Below are 20,281 nucleotides of genomic sequence, written 5' to 3' on the forward strand. Positions count from 1 at the left end.
AATAATTTTATTGTAAATATTCGTAATACTTTTGCGAATATTTCCAACACTTTTTAAAATCTTTACAATATTTGATACGCAATCCGTTTCCTAACATTACAGATACTATTCTGAATATTGGCAATATATTTGCGAATATAATAAATACTTTTGCGTGTATAAGTAGCATTAATGTTAATATTTCCGCAGCCCTTGGAAAAGTGCTGTAAATGTTTAAAATATCTGTGCAAAAGTTCCCAATAATTATAAGATTTTTGGGCAATCGCTGTACGTTGGGAAGTATTTGCCATTTTTGGCAAATCTGCGCAATAATATTTTCAATATCTTCATATATTGTCACGACTTTTTCTATTAGGTGCATGCATGCTTTTTTGTGTGTTTTTTTTTTGGTTGGTATATTTATTTCTACTGCAGTCTAGTACGTAATATTATTATATCTGTCTGTATCTGGTTACCGGTATGTATGTATGTATGTATGTATGTATGTATGTATGTATGTATGTATGTATGTTTGTATGTATATATGTACACACATACATACATGCACGCGTACATACATACATACATACATGCACGCATGCATGCATGCATGCGAGTAAGCTTGCATGTCCCCCAGTAGACGAGTAGATTAGTCAATTGTTCTCTCCCCTTCTATATCTGTGGTGCACTGATCGCTTTCAGTAATGAAGGGCAAGGACCATATTTCAGCTATTTCCATGCAACGAAGCAAGCATAATTTAAATTGCGATTAAAATTAAAAACATGCACCATAAAACAAACAAAAACCTAACACAGACACTACAAGAAACGTGAAAAAAATGTATCTTCATCAGTTGTTGAGAGGCTATATAGTCAATTTGTACTATATAGATCATATTCGGTGCTTTTCTCGTTGTCTTACTTACAGCTAATCACAATGAATACGAGATAAAGTCCTTTCGCCATTTTTCATTCACACACTCTCTGAAAAGGATTATAAATATTCATTATGTATGTAAAACGAATGAGTAACAAAAAGGCAACAACAGGAGAACCTGGTATTTAAGTAAATCTTTTAATGATGTATTTAAATTTTTAAAAACATGTGCATTTTGTATATATTTAATCCTGCATGCATTACTTATATATTTTATAGTGTCATTCGTCTTATACAGCTATAATTGTTTGAAGGTTGAGGAGAATTGGACAAATGATGACATTTAATATTTACAGTTGTTATCGAGTCCTTAAAACGAGCGCATAGAACGAAGCAAAGGTATTCCAAAGGTACATATTCATCAATAACCCAGTTTGCTCCCACTGTTAGACACGACATTAATAATCAAAGTGCTGGAAGTACTGCTTAAGAAAAATGCCGGAATATATGTGTGGTCTTTTTTTTAATTCTGTAAAGAAATCTTTAGGCGTGAAGAAATCCACCATTAAAATAACTTGTGAATGAAGACTCTGTCATTCAGCACTGATCAAACCTGCTCTGTCTTGTCATGCAAGATACCTTTAGAAATTAGAAAAGAAAAAAGATAATAAAACGCTATCGTCATAAAATAGATTGACCATGTCTGATTGTTACAACACCGATCAGTTCAACAATCCACTGAAATGTCTTTGGTGACCAGCAAATGATGCTTGGTAATGTATGTTGCTTTGTCATTATAAGCTATTTTGTTGTTGTTGTTGTCGTCGTCGAAAAGGGCCACGTGCATATAGCTCTGTACTATTATTATGATTCTTGGTATAAAACTATGTAACAGAAAGAAGCGAAGCCAGCATGTTAGGTAAACTAAATAATTTAATTCTCTGAGTAAGAAAGCTAAATTTTAAGGATATTTATATTGTCAATTAAATCCTCAAATAATCCTAAATGTTCCATGATAAGTTCAAAAGTACAGAATGTTTGGAATGAATTCAGATATTCTTGAATGTCATAATGTACCACAACCATGCAACGATGCGATCTAGAATGTCTTTGAATGAGTTCTCAATAATTCCAAAATAATGTGTAGGCCAAAAGTCAATACCTCTTTGTAATTTTAATGAATATTGTAAAAATTCTTCTTCTTGAATTACATCTGAAAACAACTGCACATTGTGGTCATGGATTCCCACAGGTTGATATAAAACTGCAATGTATTACTTGTTTACCAGGTCTCTCTCTATATATATACAGACCCCAACTCGACCTACGACGCAATAGAATGATACGGAAAACTAATCCCAATGGAAAATTCCACTAACTCATACAAGGTGTTAGACCTTGAACTCAGATTCTAGAAGACATCTTGTTTGCAACTCGCAATCATGGACAAAAGTAGGATATACAAAAACTCCATCCATAACCCTCAGTCAAGGACAAAGTACAAGCATATACTATAAATGAAATATACTTAATACTATTGTCGTTTCGGATTTAGGGCAGCATATGCTACCTTTTCGCAACGTAAAATTTACAAATCTATGCATCCCTTGCTGCGCAACGTTTGGATATGGGATGTTTCACAGAGAGAGAGAGAGAGAGAGAGAGAGAGAGAGAGAGAGAGCAGGTTTCTCAAAGGTAACAACTGATCACAACAAATAGCATATGATTATGTTTAAAATAACTTACGGGTCTATGTGTATTTATAAAAGATGTTGGTCCTTGTCAGCATTTGGTAATTTACTCTGAAAGTATACGTTAATGTTAGACGATTCTTTATCTCATTACACACCAGTCAAGGCAAGACTTGGAGAAATAAAAGCAAAAACTAAAATTTTTTTAAAATCGAATGATTCTCTGAAAATCAGGCATAGCTATTGTTGTGATGACTGACGATTCATTTTGATATGTTGGGATTAATTTGGAAACGTCCGTCAACCCGACTGTTGTCCCCCTGTCTGTATAATGTGCCTTATTTTCCTCCATTATTAGGCAGAATCACACAAACGTGAGCAGTATCACACAATGCGTTGGCAGAATTACACAAAACGTAGGCAGAATCACACATTACGCGGACATAATCACACAAAACGCAGGCAGTATCACACAATACGTTGGCAGAATCAAACAAACCGTGGGCAGTATCACACAATGCGTGGGCAGAATCACACAAAACGTGGGAAGTATCACACAATACGTGGGTGGGCAGAGTCACACAAAACGTGGGCAGAATCACACAATACGTTGTACAATACTTCGTTGGGATGCGATATTTCAAGAAAATTGTTTTCGGCCCTGCACCTTGGTACTACTAAGGGATGAGTGGTTAGTGTCAAAATTTCAGATATCTTCAAATAATTAACTGCAAGTGTTTACCTCTAAATCACATATGTTGCTTCTTGCATGAAACGTTATCATAAATGACGCTGAAAAATTGCTCCCGTCATTAAAAATATAAGTAGAAGGGATGGTGTTTTGTAATGACGTTTGAAATAGTCTTAGCTTTCTTATGTTAAGCGAGGATCTGCTGTTTGAAAAACCATTCAGTCGTAAAATAAGTCCGAAACTTTTAATTTTCGGAAAATATTCGAACAATACTTATTATCCAGTCACTAAAATCTTTCAAAATAATTTTTTTTTATTGTATCTAAATATTAATTTCGAGTAAGTCATAATCAGAAAACGCAAAAGTTCAGTTACCATAATTGTAATTACAATTTTTTTGTAACATCGCAGTGGCCATAATATAATACTTTTTTCTTCAGACCAGACTGAAATTACACTTGAAAATAATTCATTGGTTAATGAAAAGCATTACAATATAATACCAATAACAAACTTTTTATAATTAATATCATACAGATGACACAATTCACTAACAATCTACTGAAATTGCAAATTCACAACCCTTGATAATGACCACACCCAATAATTTACAGCGTCATTGGGAAATACGAGCCTCTAAATGACATTCCACCCTTAAGTTACTATCGTTATAAAAACACGCATTTCTGCAAAAATCACTAGTTTGATATATTTGTCGTATGGAAAACAAACAGAATAAAAATCTGGCATCTTGTAAAAGCACTGTTCAAGATAAATGCATGAACCACTGACAATTGTTTAAATCAGGCGTGTCCAACCCGAGACACAAGGGCTGCATGCGGACCAGTCCTTCACATTGTGCGGTCCGAGACCATATAGGCAGTTGTTTCGAAAATATGCATTTGAATTATTACTCTTTCCATTTTTCTGTATTGCTTTCTGACGATGTTATGTTTCTACCACAATATGTAGTTATCCTATTTAGCACTATTATTACAACCATGTAATGAGAATGTTACAAGTGTAATGTAATAATTGTGTTGGGTTTTCGTATTTAATTATTAAATGTAAAACAAACAACAAACCATATTAGTAATGTTGAAATTCAGTAAATTTTAGAATTGTACTCCAAGACCGTATGCATGCACATTCGCGGTATTTTGGATCAAGCAATGTAACCAACTGATAGAATTTACAATTTGAGTAAATACTTAGTAACTTAGTAGCAGATTCACAACACAGGGATCATCAGGAATCAGTCCGTCCTTCTGTAATTATCAGGAATCAGTCCGTCGTTCTGTAATCATCAGGAATGAGTCATTCTTTCTCTAATCATCGGGAATCAGTCATTCGTTCTGTAATCGTCAGAAATCAGTCCATCGTTTTGTAATCATCAGGAATCAGTCATTCTTTCTGTAATCCCCAAGAATCTGTTTTTATTTATTGAATGCTTTCCATTTATTCATTACATAATGATGAATGTTAACACTGGCTTTAATTAGGTCGAGACGTTTATTTGCCAATTTCTCGGTACTCTCTTGCTCATGTAGATGTACAGTAGAACAGTAAAGCACAGTATTGCAATGTGCACGGGTTTAAATAATTATTAAAAGAGGGTATTGTTTAGCAAAATTGTCCAAAAAAGTACATTTCATGTCTTTTTACCACACCCGACAACATATTTATTTATAGGTATGATCGAAAGTAATGAGGAAAATTTTGTATTCATTTTGTGCTTGGAAATACTTGAATTTCGTTCATGTCGAGCAGAATGAAAACATTAGCTCAAGAATTGTATCAAACATGACCCCAGTAATTTGTTTACTGCTCATTAAATAAACAGTAAGTAAAAGATGTAGAAAAGCATGTGCTTCAAAACGTGAAATCACGGTTTGATACTGGGATAGAGACGTATTCAAGGTGGCATTAATATGTCACACAGATCAACGGGATGTTTTTCTCAATTACAACTGTGCCGAGAAAGTGAATGTTAAATAAAAGGAACAAAATATATAGAAATTCTCTATTTTACTGTCGAGAAAGTAAATATTCGTGTATTACAATGTTTTAAAATTGAAATTGTGATCCAAATGCTAACATAATTCGCATTTCTTTGTGTTCTGCAGATATGGTTTAGTAAATTCGGGTTGGAATACGTAACGAAATAAATATTGGTAATGTCTTTGAATTTATACTGGTTGTATTTTGTGTGAAGCAACATGATAATTATAAGAGTTGACGACGAGAGAATTAACTTAGTAGGGGATTTAAAGTTGTTTTAATAATCAGAAATCGGCCATTCGTTCTGTATTTATGAGATTGATTTTCTGAACAAGTGATTCTCGGAATCTTGACTCTTTTATTCGTAAAATTAGGGTTGCCATGGGTGATTAATGCAGACTTTTAATGCTGTGTAAATATACGTAGTGACACAGTCTATTAATGATGACCTCGACTTTATTCTCTATCATACTTTCATACGGCGTTTTGCCTCGGTGACATTTTTATGAGCTAAGAAAATAAAATTGAATCCTTGATACTTAGCGTGCAGGGTTTCAGTCGTTACTATTTGTATTCCTTAGCTTTTTAAGATAAATCTGGAGAAAAATGGACAAGTCCGTAGACATTATCCATTTTTAATAGGAGAGATATCTGTGCAAAAGATAGAAGTTATAAACTCCAGCTTTATTAGAACGTACATTTCTGCGTCATATTACTGTTTATAATTTTGCTGCAGTGTCTGTCTGTCTCTGACTCTCTCTCTCTCTCTCTCTCTCTCTCTATATATATATATATATATATAGAGAGAGAGAGAGAGAGAGAGAGAGAGAGAGAGAGAGGGGGGGGAGGGAAAGAGAGGAAGATTTGCTAGTCTTGCACTATTTTTCAAAATTTTATCTTGATTAATCTCTGTATAATGATCAAAGCCTCTAGTGCTTTACATGTATGATTTTTTTATTATTTGAGTTTTAGCTCATATTGATGTTGTATTGTGTAAGATAGCCTTTCGGTAGAACAAACACAATTATTGTGATGAGTTCTTAGATCCCGGTCATTCCCACAAATCTCGTATGTTCCCCCTACAGCAAAACGTTTGATCGGAGTGTGGTAGAGTAACCGGCCTTATAATCGGTTTTCATCCGTATGTATGTTTATGATGATAGAAGCGTACCCGTCTGATCAGACTTAGTCTCCTAAATGGTAGCAAGCACAGTCCATCAGATACCACTGAGCTCATTAATATGCGCAGACATCACTGGTCATCTAAGTATGGCAGATATGGATAACAAACTAATATACACTAGGCTAAGGATAACAAACTAATATACAGTAGGTTAACCTCTTTGTTAGTTTCATGGTTTTCTCTCCCTATCTACTTTTTCCTGTTTTTCTGTCTGTCTGCACCTACAAGTTATTTTTACGTAAGAGGATCAAGATTGAAATACTTCCAGTTAAGAAAAGAACAATTGAGAATAATATTTCCACAAGTCACCCATATTGGCATTTCAAATATAACGGACAATAGTTATCCTGGATACATAATTTTACTATAAACGATCAAGATCCAATGACTTCCTAGTTCAGAAAATCCCCATATTTCGATTAATCACTCCAGTTAGCATTTTAACACACAATGGATAGACAAATCAACAACACGTTATTCATGCATATTGGCACTCAAACCATCAACTGAAATACAAGAAGACCAAAAATAAACGACCACTATTGAAATAGTCAATGGAATTGCATTCTAACTTTTCACTCATTGGGAAGATGTATATGTACGCTGTCCCATCTTTTTCTGTAGATGAAATTAGGAAAATTTTGGATTTGTACGCCAAGATTGTATACACACACATTTGCCACCCGATAAGTTCATTGTTTCAGCCTACAAGCCGTATCGGGTGCATTTGCTGAAGTATGGGTGAAGCAGATTGACAATTCTTAGAGTTTACAATGTGATTATACACTTAGGAGCAGGTTTACGGTATCTGGATCATTAGGATTCAGTCATTCGTTCTGTAATCAAATGAAGCAGTCATTTGTTCAGTAATCATCATGAATCAGTCACTCGTTCTGTATTCATGCTAATGTGAACAAACTGCATCTGTATGCAATTATATGCAAACGTTCTTGTTATATATAACCCTTTTTTGCTCCATTGTCATTGTAGGAACTAAAAAGAGAAGATATTGAAACTTTCGGCTCTAATGTGCAAGGTTTTCATAGTTAATATTTTGGATTCCCGATTTCCTTACCAGTATTTTGGAGAAAAACGTAAATGGAGAGAAATGGTCGCCTTTTAATATACAAATATTTTGTTTAGGAAAAGATAGAATAACAACGGACACTTTGTAAAAACTTACAATCCATCAGTTACCTACATGTTTGAACATGGGGCCTCCATTAGATTGGTGTCTGATTTATTTTAACAGGGTTCGCAGAATAAAAGTCTAAATACGAGTATAAATTTAGTGCTGAAGGGAATTTGTCTATAATGTTTTACACTTATGAATTTGGTTAATTTTTTGCGTGTTTTACCTGATATTGATATTGATATTGTATAAGATGGAATTTAAGTAAGCTAGATATTAATAACTAAAAACTATACACCAGATTTAACCTTTTTGCTAGGTAAGCGGGTTCCTCTCTCTCTCTCTCTACCTGCCCTTTTCTGTTTATCTGTCTGAATCTGCAACCTAATTTTACAAAAAAATATCAAGATTGGAAAACTTCCAATCCAGAAAACAACAAAAGGGAATAATATTCCCACAAGCAAGTCACCCATATTGGCATTTCAGATAGAACGAACAAAAACTACTGGATAAATAATTTTCCGATAAATGATCAAGATAAAATTAATTCCTAGTTCAGACAATCCCTATATCTCGATTGATCACTCCAATTAGCGATTTAGCATACAATGGATAGACAAGCCAACAATACATGTTATTCGTGCATATTGGCATTCAAAATCATAACCGTCGCACATGCCCTTTTAGGCGCACGCGACGTAAATCCAACTAATCAAAATCAGCTGAAATAGGGGAAGACCCGAAAGGAACGACCACTAATGCAATGGTCGACTGAATTGCATGCTATTTTTTTTTTAACTCATTATCGTCAACTGAATTGCATGATATTTTTTTAAATCTCGTTATGGTCAATTGAATTGCATGATATTTTTAAACTCATTATGGTCAACTGAACTGCATAATATTTTTTAACTCATTATGGTCAACTGAATTGCATGATATTTTTTTCACTCATTGGGTAGATGTATACATATGTTGTTTCATCTTATTCTGTAGATGAAATTCGGAAGATTTTAGAATTGTACGCCAAGATTGTGTGCACACACATTAGCTGTAGTTGGGATCAATCAAAGTAACAATTCTTAGAGTTTCCAATGAGAGTATATACTCAGTAGCAGATTTACAGTATCTGGATCATCAGACATCAGTCATTCATTCTGTATTCAGCAGGAAGCAGTCATTCGGTCCGTATTCATGCTTATGTGAATAAATTGTAGCTGTATGCAGTTATATGCAAAAGTTCGTATTCATATGACTGTCTTTGCCCTATTGTCATTATACGATGTTCCGAACTTGTCTCTTTATCTTGATTCCTTTTTCGTAAAATTAAGATGGTTGGTTAATGACGTTTGATGCTATATAAGTACACGCAGTAACATAAGCTGTTTATGATGAACTCAACTTAATTTTCTGTGCTTTTTCATATAGCATTTTGCCTTGATCACATTTTATGAGCTAAGAAAAAAAAGTGAAACTTTCTGAGCTAACGTCCAGGGTCTCAAATATCAATATCTGTAATCTAGAGTTATTAAACATAAATGTGGAGAAAAACGGGCGAATCCATGGATATTAACCCCGTCTAATAGCATGGACATTTAGTAAAATTGGAAAATATAAAAGACAGTTTATGAGAGATACAATTTAGAAGTGACCTGTATTTTGTCTTGCAAGGACCTTCCCATAGAGTGATAACTGAGTTACGTTGTACTGTATCTCATTCCTCATTCATGTAGTCATGGTGATAACACAAAATGTACCTCCTCAGTGCCAAAAAGCCATGGGATGATTGAGACTTGATCTATGTCTTTTTGTCTCAGAGAGAGAGAGAGAGAGAGAGATGTTGAAGTATTACACGATATTTCTAAATTGTATCTTAATTTCTCTCTTCTTTAATGGTCCTCCTGTCTGCACGATGAACTTACACAACCTAGAGTGTGACCTGCCTTACACAACCCAGAGTGTGACCTGCCTTTTCAACGTGTATTTATTATTTTATATTAAGTAATTGAAATGTAGGTATTAATTTGTTTCATTTGATGCGTTTTTAGCTGATATTGATACTGTATTCAGTATATTATGTCCAATCTCCTTTCAGTGGAACAAACACAGTTATTGTGATGAGCTTTTTTTTGTTGCCGGTCATTCCCTCAAGTACCTTTTATTCCCCCTACAGCGATAACGAATTGGGGTGAGATAGAGTAACAGTTCGTTCTTCTCGTCTTCCATCCGTATGTATGTCTGTCATGATCGAGGTGCACACATCTTATCAAAAACAATCTCCTGGATCGTAGCAAGCATAGGCCATCATATATATTAGATTATCAACTCCATTATATGCATAGTTATAACTAGTCATCGTAGATATTGATAGCCAAAAGATGTACTCAAAGTCTGAACGTTACATAACTTCTCTCTCTCTCTCTGTGTTTATTTGTCACTCTGGATCTGCAAAATGAGTTTACAAAAAAAAAAAAAAAAAAAGGATCAATATCCGAAACAATTAGCATCTCAGATATAACGGACAGAAACTATCCTGGGTAAATAGTCATACCATAAACAACCACGATTCAGCGACTTCCTATTTTAGAAAATCCCCATATTTCCACCCCTTATTCCCAGTAGTATTTGATACACAATGGATACATACATCAACGATAGATGTTATTCATTCATATGGGCATAAAAATCATCGATTGAAATAAAAGAAGACCACTATTAAAACGGGCAACTAATTACATGCTAGATTTCCGCTCATTGATAAGATAGATGTACACATACGTTGTTTTATCCTTTTCTGTGGATCAAATTCGGAAGATTTTGGAATTTTACGCCAAGATTGTATACACACATTTGCTGTAGTTTGGGACAAGCACAGTGACAATTCTTAGAGTTTACAATGAGGGTATATGCTTAGCACCAGATGTATAGTATCTGGATCATCAGAAATCAGTCATTCGTTCTATAATCATCAGACATCAGTCATTCGTTCTATAATCATCAGACATCAGTCAGTCATTGTGTAATCATCAGAGATAAGGGATTCGTTCTGTGTGCATGCAGATGTGAGCAAGTTGTAACTGTATGCAGTTAAATGCAAAGGTTTTATTCAAATAACCCATTTTCTCCTATTGTCACTGAACGATCAGAAGCAAAAATAGTTAATCTTTCGGCTTCAGTGTGCACTAGGGTTTCCATAGTTAGTATTTGGATATTATAATATCTGGATTTATGCAGGGTTTCCATGGTTATGGATATATGCAGGGTTTCCATGGTTAGTATCTGGATATACGCAGGTTTTCTATGGTTAGTATCTGGATATTATGAAATCTGGATATATGCAGTGTTTCCATGGTTAGTATCTGGATATTATACTATCTGGATTTATGCAGGGTTTACATGGTTAGTATTTGGATATTATAATATATCGATATATGCAGGGTTTCCATGGTTAGTATCTGGATATTATAATATCTCGATATATGCAGGGTTTACATGGTTAGTATCTGGATATTATAATATCTCGATATATGCAGGGTTTACATGGTTAGTATCTGGATATTATAATATCTCGATATATGCAGGGTTTCCATGGTTAGTATCTGGATATTATAATATCTAGATATATGCAGGGTTTCCATGGTTAGTATCTGGATATTATAATACCTGGATATATGCAGGGTTTCCATGGTTATGGATATATGCAGGGTTTCCATGGTTAGTACTTGGATATTATATTATCTAGATATATGCAGGGTTTCAGTGGTTAGTATCTAGACTTATAATATATGGATATATGTAGGGTTTCCATGGTTAGTATCTGGATATAATAATATCTGGATATATGTAGAGTTTCCGTGGTTAGTATACGAACTTATAATATCTGGATATATGCAGGTTTCCATGTTTAGTATCTGGACTTATACTATATGTATGTATGTATGTATGTATGTATGCATGCATGTATGTATTAGGACTCCATAAGGTCACTTCCAAATCTGATGCTATGGCTGTGAATACGATTGATGAGACAAAACATGCAAGTTACTAACCGTGATGGAATATCAGTTTTCACTAATTCATAACCTCGTGCGCTAAAATTAAAGATCCGTTTTTGCTTTATTTAATACCTCCAGTGCTTTACATAGATTCATTACTTCTGCTAACATTCGCGTTAATTAGGTCTAGACGTCTATTTGAACATTTCAAGGTAATCTCTCGCTCACGTTGCTGTACTGTAGAACAGTGAAGCACAGTATTGCAATGCGCACACGTTTATATCGTTAAAAAAGCGTACAGTTTAGTAAAATTTTCAAAAGAAGCACGTGTCATATATTTTACCCCACCTTAAAATATATTTGTTTACAGATATGATCGAAAGTATGAACTAAAAATGTTATTTATTTTGTGCTTGGACATACTTGGCTTTCGTTCAGGTCGAGCAGAATGAATTCGCATGCTCAATAATTGTCCTTAAGTAAACAGTCAGAACAAAACGCTGAAGCATGTGCTTCAAAATGTAAACTTACTGGTTGATACTGTGTTAGAGACATATTCAAGGTGGCGTCAAAATGTGTCACAAAAACAACGTGATGTTTTAGCCAGGTACAACTGTACCGCGAAAGTAAATTTAAAAAAAGTAAGAAAGATCAAAGAAGCTGTGGTGAAAGTAAATCTGACATACAATCATTTGAAAACGAAATTATAATCCGAATGGCAACATACTTTGCATTTTATTCATGTATTTAACATATTAAGGGATTATCTATTACTCCTTAATATTCTCAGCGACTTTACTGATCACTGCCATCTCGTCTCTTTCCGCGTGGGTTCCAGTACCAGGCTTAACCAATGTGGGTATGTGGGAAAACGTGCCAGTAGCTTTCCGTGGTTCGATAGTTCTTATCGGAGTTTTCACGGGTTCTTTCTCCACCAGCTATACTGGCCATCACTTATAGCATATCTTGCGCTGGAACAATAGTGTGACACTCCAAACAAAAGCAGCATTTAATATAATTAATATTCTCAGATATCGGTCTTTAAAAATACATCAAGAAAAAATTAAGCCTACAGTCATTATATATATATATATATATATATATATATATATATATATATATATATATATATATATATATATATATATATGTGTGTGTGTGTGTGTGTGTGTGTGTGTGTGTGTGTGTTTGTGTGCGTTATAAGAACATACTACGTCGTTGTACTAATTTTTGTATTATAACCTATAATCATTAATTAGAAACTTTGTTCGTAGTTTAAATAGTTGGAATATTTTGCATGTTCATTAAATCATCTTTTTCTCTTAGGATTAATATACCTGAAGACTTCTTGGTTCCTTAAATATCTTCAGTCGATTTTAATTGGTTGATGACGTTCATGGTATTACGTTTCATATATGATTAATATACTTGAAGACTTCTTGGTTCCCTAAATATCTTCAGTCGATTTTAATTGGTTGATGACGTTCATGGTATTACGTTTCATCAGGGGCGTATTAACCATTAAGCAGACTAAGCACGTGCTTAGGGCACCAGGGCCAAATGGGGCACCACAAAGTTGAGAAAAGGGTGAAAAGAAAAACAACGAATGAAGATTTGTAAAAAAAGAATTGATAAAACTAGTGCAGATTGATCATAATGTTCTGTTTCTTGATCATGGTGCACCCTAGGGTTATCTTCCCAGGTGTACGTGGAAAGGAGGGGGGCACCAAGATTTGTCAGTGCTTAGGGCACCAGTGAGCCTTAATCCGCCCCTGCGTTTCATATATGATTAATATACTTGAAGACTTCTTGGTTCCTTAAATATCTTCAGTCGATTTTAATTGGTTGATGACGTTCATGGTATTACGTTTCACATATGATTAATATACTCGAAGACTTCTTGGTTCCTTAAATATCCTCAGTCGATTTTAATTGGTTGATGACATTCATGGTATTACGTTTCACATATGATTAATATACTTGAAGATTTCTTGGTTCCTTAAATATCTTCAGTCGATTTTAATTGGTTGATGACATTCATGGTTTTACGTTTCATACATGATTAATATACTTGAAGATTTCTTGGTTCCTTAAATATCTTCAGTCGATTTTAATTGGTTGATGACGTTCATGGTATTACGTTTCACATATGATTAATATACTTGAAGACTTCTTGGTTCCTTAAATATCTTCAGTCGATTTTAATTGGTTGATGACGTTCATGGTATTACGTTTCATATATCTGACGCAAAACGTGACTGATGCATATCGCGATTCAAGATTATCAATTGAAATAGCAATAATAAATAGCTTGGACAACATGTCTTTGGTTTACAAATTCGTATCTCACTCCCAGAGTGGGTTTACACATCAATAAATGAATGACAACAAAAATGTAAATTAGTCACGCAAATTAGTGTCGTTGGCTCAAAAGTAATATTTACTCTACGTCCACCGAGACGTTGTGGAAATGTGACAGAGGTCAATGTACCAAATCATTTCGTATCAGCAAATAAATAAATGAATAAATAAATAAATAAATAAATAAATACGTGAAGAAACCACCAAATATGGCAATGGCGCAGCTGCATAACAGTCTCTCAACGTATTGATACAACTTAAGAAACAAAACAAAACAAAAATACCCCCAACCCCCAACCCCCCCGGTAACCCTCCCCCCCCCCCAAAAAAAAGAGAGACCTTGTAGCGGAAGGAAAACATAAACCGTTTTCATGATTGAATGTCTGGAAATCTATCAAGCTAAGTTAAGTAATAGAAAACAAATTGCATGAAAAAGTGCACACTTTATATATAAAAATGGTCCTAGTGCTTAGAGCGTCCGCCTCGGATGCTGGAGGTCGTGGATTCGATCCCCGACCGAGTCAAACCAAAGACTTACAAAAATGGTACTTACAGCTGCCTTGCTTGGCGCTCAGCATTAAGAGGTTAGTGCTAGGACTGGTCGTCCTGGTGTCAGGATAATGTGACTGGGTGTGACGTCATGATACATGTCTGCGGCATGATGCCCCAGTGCTAGAAATCGCTACAAATTGCCACAATGCAGACATCGTGGCGATATGACTGAAAAATTGTTAAAGCTACGTTAAAGAAAGAATATAAGCAACAAAAAAAAAAACCCTCAAACGCCTACCCCACACAACATGATGGGAATGAGCCTGATAACATATCCTCCAAATAGTTATATAAATTTATTCTATTTCCACAATTGTTGTTGATAAAATATGTAGTTAATAATGCAGGTATAAATAAATTTGATAAAATTTATATCAACAAATTGCAAGCAAAACTAACAAAGTGACAAGTATAACGAACAACATTATTTACACCATTTACATGATTGTTATTATGGTTTGTTGTTTTTAATGTGAAGTTTGTTTACAATAAAGTTCCCAACACAATAAAACAGCAGCCGCTGCTTGATCAAAATGAAATACTGTTAATGGAATATTGAGTAAAGCAATATTTGATGATTACGTTAGTCACAGTGAACTTAATAGTTACGATAGTGACTACAACAAATGATTGGGAGGACTCTGTATCAAATTAATATATTCTAGTTATTTTAAAAGACTACTACTTGACGGCAAGGTCTAGTTACAATGTTGTGGAAGGATTTTCTCAGAAATAATTATAGTTTTTTATTATTATTAAAAAGACTATCAATCGAGGTTACAAATTATTCATTTCATCACAGAATATATTTTGTCCTTGGTTATTACATTATTTCAAATGATTAATAGGGCAATATAATTTAATATGTAACGAAAAGGAATGAAACCAAGACCATATGAATACTCCATGGGTCCATATTGTTTAAATGCAGATGAAAAAGTTCCGAGAAGGAATGATTGTTAATGACAACACTGAAAAAAATAGATATTGAATGCTAGAAACATAAGTGAACAGTTTAGTGACTCTGAGTGCTAATAACACAGCTCTGAATTGCTCGGATAAAATTAATATAAGTATTAGGCTTGGTGTACTTGAACTAATAATGTAAGCACTGGACTTCGTTGTCGTGTTGTTTCTTATCGTTAAGAATTACAATGATGTCCTATGCGTGTAAACCAGCCTTTCATTTCTTCGTCATCTTCTCCTAGAATGCAGTCGAAGATGTCATTAATTTTAGTTGACTAATGTCTGACACAATCCCATTGTCTTCCTTCTACAAATGAAATTGATTTCTTTTTACTTTTTTGAAGCAATGTGTGTGTGTGTGTGTGTAAGCATGTAACAATGCTCTATACGTTGGGGTGGACGATCAAACAAGTATGATTTGTATTCGATCATACTTTTCACAAACTAGGTGCAGCAATAATACGATAAAAAGATGGAGAAGACAGAAGGCATCCAAACTTTGACCATTTAACTCTTTTCCAATCACTTTGATAACAAAGGAGGACGGTGAAGAAATAACTAGGATGTTGAGAAGTCTGAGATCACTATCAGCAACACAAGACATTTTCTACATTTTGATACACGTTTAATGCTTGTTCAAACCATGACATTTCATTGTTCACGAATTAAAAGAGAAAACAAATGAGAGATCAATGACTCCGTACACAAATGCAGTACAAATTAAATCACCAGAGCTATATATAAGCAAGTAAATGTACAAAATTCTCGATCTATGTGTGTCTAATGAAATCTATGTATACACTTAGGTGTTGTGCCTCTAGTCTCCACAAGATTAAGTGTCCCTAATTTCTCCAGGAATGCTCTTTCTTCTTTTCCACGATACTTTCGTGGACTTGTAATATTTTTTCCTCTGTTTCGGGTTCTTCTTCTCGCACTGTTTTATTATCGCCTTTAAGTTCATGCTCACTTCCTGCACTTATTCTAAGTTAAGTCTTTTTCTTGGGTGAGTGACACACAATATCTTTGGCACAGTCAGCCACTTTCTTGTATCCAAGCATAGAAGCCAAAAACTTTCCTGTCAAATATATCTTTCCAATGGTAAATTTGTTGGTGTAACCATCATGCTATACATACCTCTTGATAAGTATCAAACGTGGATGATGTTCGACAAATAATGCCTTCTTCACATGGAGGCACACAACTTGTTTTAATCGCTATTCTCAGAACCGTTAACACATCCTGTCTGTCGTGTAAAGATAAAGTTTGATAGTCATAACGTCTTTGCTGCATGTACTGTTAATAAATAGTCTACAATACAACTTATGGTAAAAGAAATCAGAAGCAAGTAGTCACTAACATGCCCACCACGTGTCCTCCAAAATTCGAAGGAAACAGTTCTTGTAAAGGTGTTTGGTAATCCTTAAATGCTGTGATTGAGTTACTTCCACAAAATTTGTTCCAACACTGATGAATAAAGTTGTGGCATGGTAAGATTTATATATACGCACCTTTCTGTGTTTGTGATAGTCTTTCCCAATAATCAGCCTTCCTAAACTTAAAAATAGCAATAGTTTAAAACACAATCAATTATTCTTCGTTGGCGTTTCACTTGTGTCTTCACAAACCCTCTGCAACTGAATTTTTGTTTTATCTTGTAGGACTGTAAAGCTTCTTTTAAGACGTTAAAGTTGACCACTTGACTCGATCGATAGTTGAGTGTCAGACCTTTGACTGCCTTTGATTTTAATGTCTCCTTGTCGGTCTCTGTATTCGTATTCGTAATTTTAGGACCACCACTAGCAAAACTGACAGTAGTGTCCACTGGGTACTCTTCCGTCCATGTACCTAAATGGCACCCCCTGTGATTTCTATGTGATGGTTATGAGGTTCATGGACGTACATACAACGGTTGGTTTGCAAGTAAAAGACTCAATCTCATACTAGTACTAAGACGGAATTCAATTGAAACGGGCACTGGCTGTCACGTATGCTGCAATGATTACCTTCCCTAGCTCGTCGCGAAGTGCAGACTCTGTAGCTTCTTAGTAATTCACTAAGATCAAACTTTTACGCACGATATCGGCGTGTTTCTTGAGTTTTCCTTTGTCATCTACTAGTTGAAAGTTGCGACTTGGATCTGCCAAGCATTCCGTCTTCGGTAATATCGGAAATTGCGTCAGTTATCGACACAAACAATTTAACAATACTTTGGTAAACAATTGTTTTCTTTCTTTCTTTTCCTCATGTTCCAAAGTGATGACTTCTAAGGAGCGGTACGATTTCTTGAATTTGTTTTTGTCTTCTGAAGTCGGACAACGAAGATGGATCGCCACTAAGTTTTTGTATCAGTTTTAGTAATTCGTTGACGAAGCCAGAGAAAATTCCCTTTTTGGAATCGACGTCTTTTCGGTATTGTTCTGTGGTAGGAAAGAGACAAATTTTATATACTTTTAACAGATGGTATCCACAATTCAAACAAGGAAACAAAACGATAAAAATACGTTCATCATTGATTACACGTTTCACCACAGGCACGACATAACGGAAACTTCAGTTGTAATCGGCAATGATGTGGTTAGACAGTATGGTATAAGTGAGTTGGAGGAACGACCTTGAATTTGATCAATCATTCGTATTGACAAATATGTTCCATGTCGATGTGTTCTGTCAACATTACAAGATGCCCAGTAGGACATACCCAAGGATACAAAGAATACATATCAATGCGTTTGATTCCTTCTCCTTGAGATTTTTTGAAGCCCAGGTCTTATAACAAGCATGTTGCATTGGTTTGTCATCCACACAAACTATCACACGGATTCAGATTGTCATCCACACAAACTATCACACGGATTCAGATTGTCATCCACACAAACTATCACACGGATTCAGATATTTAATGTCTACCACGTCTAAACTTTCGATAATGCGTCTAAATTCTGGATCGTCAATCGTACTCATGCTCCTACGTTTCTAATACTTAATACCCTTGTTTGTCTAACTGCATACGTCGTTGGTTGCTTGTAAAATTATTCTGTTATACACTCTGAGGAAAGACCTTTCATGTTTCGTTGAGTAAAACACGTAAGGCATCTGTGAAATAAGCATCATTGGAATTCGTATATGACAATGGACCAACATTCTCTGGAAACAATTTTGCTGAATTCGCACGCACTTACGAGTTCAGACACAGAACTAGCTCACCAGAATACCCTCAGTCAAATGGAAGAATGGGGAAGGCGGAGAAAACAATGAAGAGATTAATGAGACCAGCAGTACAGTCTATATCAGATCCCTATCTCACGCTACTTGATTTCCAGAATAAACCAATGGATGATTGCGTTCATCACTTACACAATGCATGTTCGATAGGCGTACAAGAACATTACTGCCAATGTCAAAAACACTCTTAATGCCAAGATCACAGTCGCAGGACAGTACAAAGTCTAAGTTGTTGAAACAAGAAAAATAATACAACAGGAGTGCAAAGAGACTAACACCATTACACACTGGAGATATTGTTAGGGCTATACAGGATGACATAGTACACGGCACAAGGCGTGTGTATAAGGAAAATCTGACATTCGCTCCTGCAATATTCGTACAAAAGATTGTCGTGTCTATCGCAGGAACAGAAAGTATCTACGAACTACAAAATAAACATTTCAAAGACTTTAATAGTCAGAACATATATACAACACCTGAGGAATTGCGAACTGAAACATGCAAAACAGAAAAGAAATTCATGCACCACCAAAAGCTGAAAACACTAACAGTGGTTCAAAGATTACATATCAGAGCATAGATTTGAAGTCGTGTACCCGAACCAAAGCTCAGTGGACAGCAACCGTTAGATAATAATGGTGGATCTCAGACATCTAGATGGAGACGTGTCACGAAACCTGTGGATTTGAAAGCCTTTATAACTTAGTTGTGAATGTTTGTTAATTATTAGCGTAGTGATGCAGAGTTAAATTAGAGAAAGTTGGTTTTGGACATAAAGAACTTTAAATAATTCATTTTACTTAATAATTTGCTTGTGATACCTAGTCAAACTAATTGTTCCTATTCTAAAAGATAAGATCATTTTTCTTATTATTAATTCTAGACGCATAAGACTGAAAATTCTAGTCAGATTTGTTGAACAAAGTTTAGGATTCTTAACAGAAAAGTGTTAAAAGTATGACCAAAGACTTATATGTTAAGTTTATGTGTAAGAAACTTCAATGGAGAAAATCTATTTTAAGAAGGGAGATGTAACGTAATACGTATGTACATGTATTAGTCTTTTTCCCATTAAGATTGTACAAGTTATTCCCCTTGTACAATATAATAGATTTGCTACTCTTCCTAAAGGAGAATTAGTGTAACATGTGCTGACGGGAGTGTAATGAAAACGTGTTGAACACAACCCTGTGTTATGTAATGAATGACTAGTAGAATGATGAAGGTTTATTCTGAATGCTGTGTGAACAGAACTGAAACTGAGTAGCATACAAATCAGGATGTCATTTCAACAACCCTGGGATCCTACAATAAATGTTATTTAAAATTGCTCCCATACTAACACAGATTAAAATTATTTTAACAAGAGACGCTAGCGTATTGATCATTTGTTATTCCTATTTTCTACAATATTGTAGATATGAATTCATCCTAATGTCCTTTACACAATGTTATAATTAAATGTAGCACCTTTGTCAGTCGATGAATAATAGAGGATCATTGAAAACAATATTACATTGACCCGAAAAGTTAAAGGATTCTGATATATCATTTTAGACAAGACAATATAAACCTATAGATTTTGGCATATAAAGCTTAAATGTCAGGGTCATCATTTTAGACGAGAC

The sequence above is a fragment of the Sinohyriopsis cumingii genome, chromosome 19 (assembly GCF_028554795.1).
Source record: "Sinohyriopsis cumingii isolate HCF-2022 chromosome 19, ASM2855479v2, whole genome shotgun sequence".
NCBI lineage: Eukaryota > Metazoa > Mollusca > Bivalvia > Unionida > Unionidae > Sinohyriopsis > Sinohyriopsis cumingii.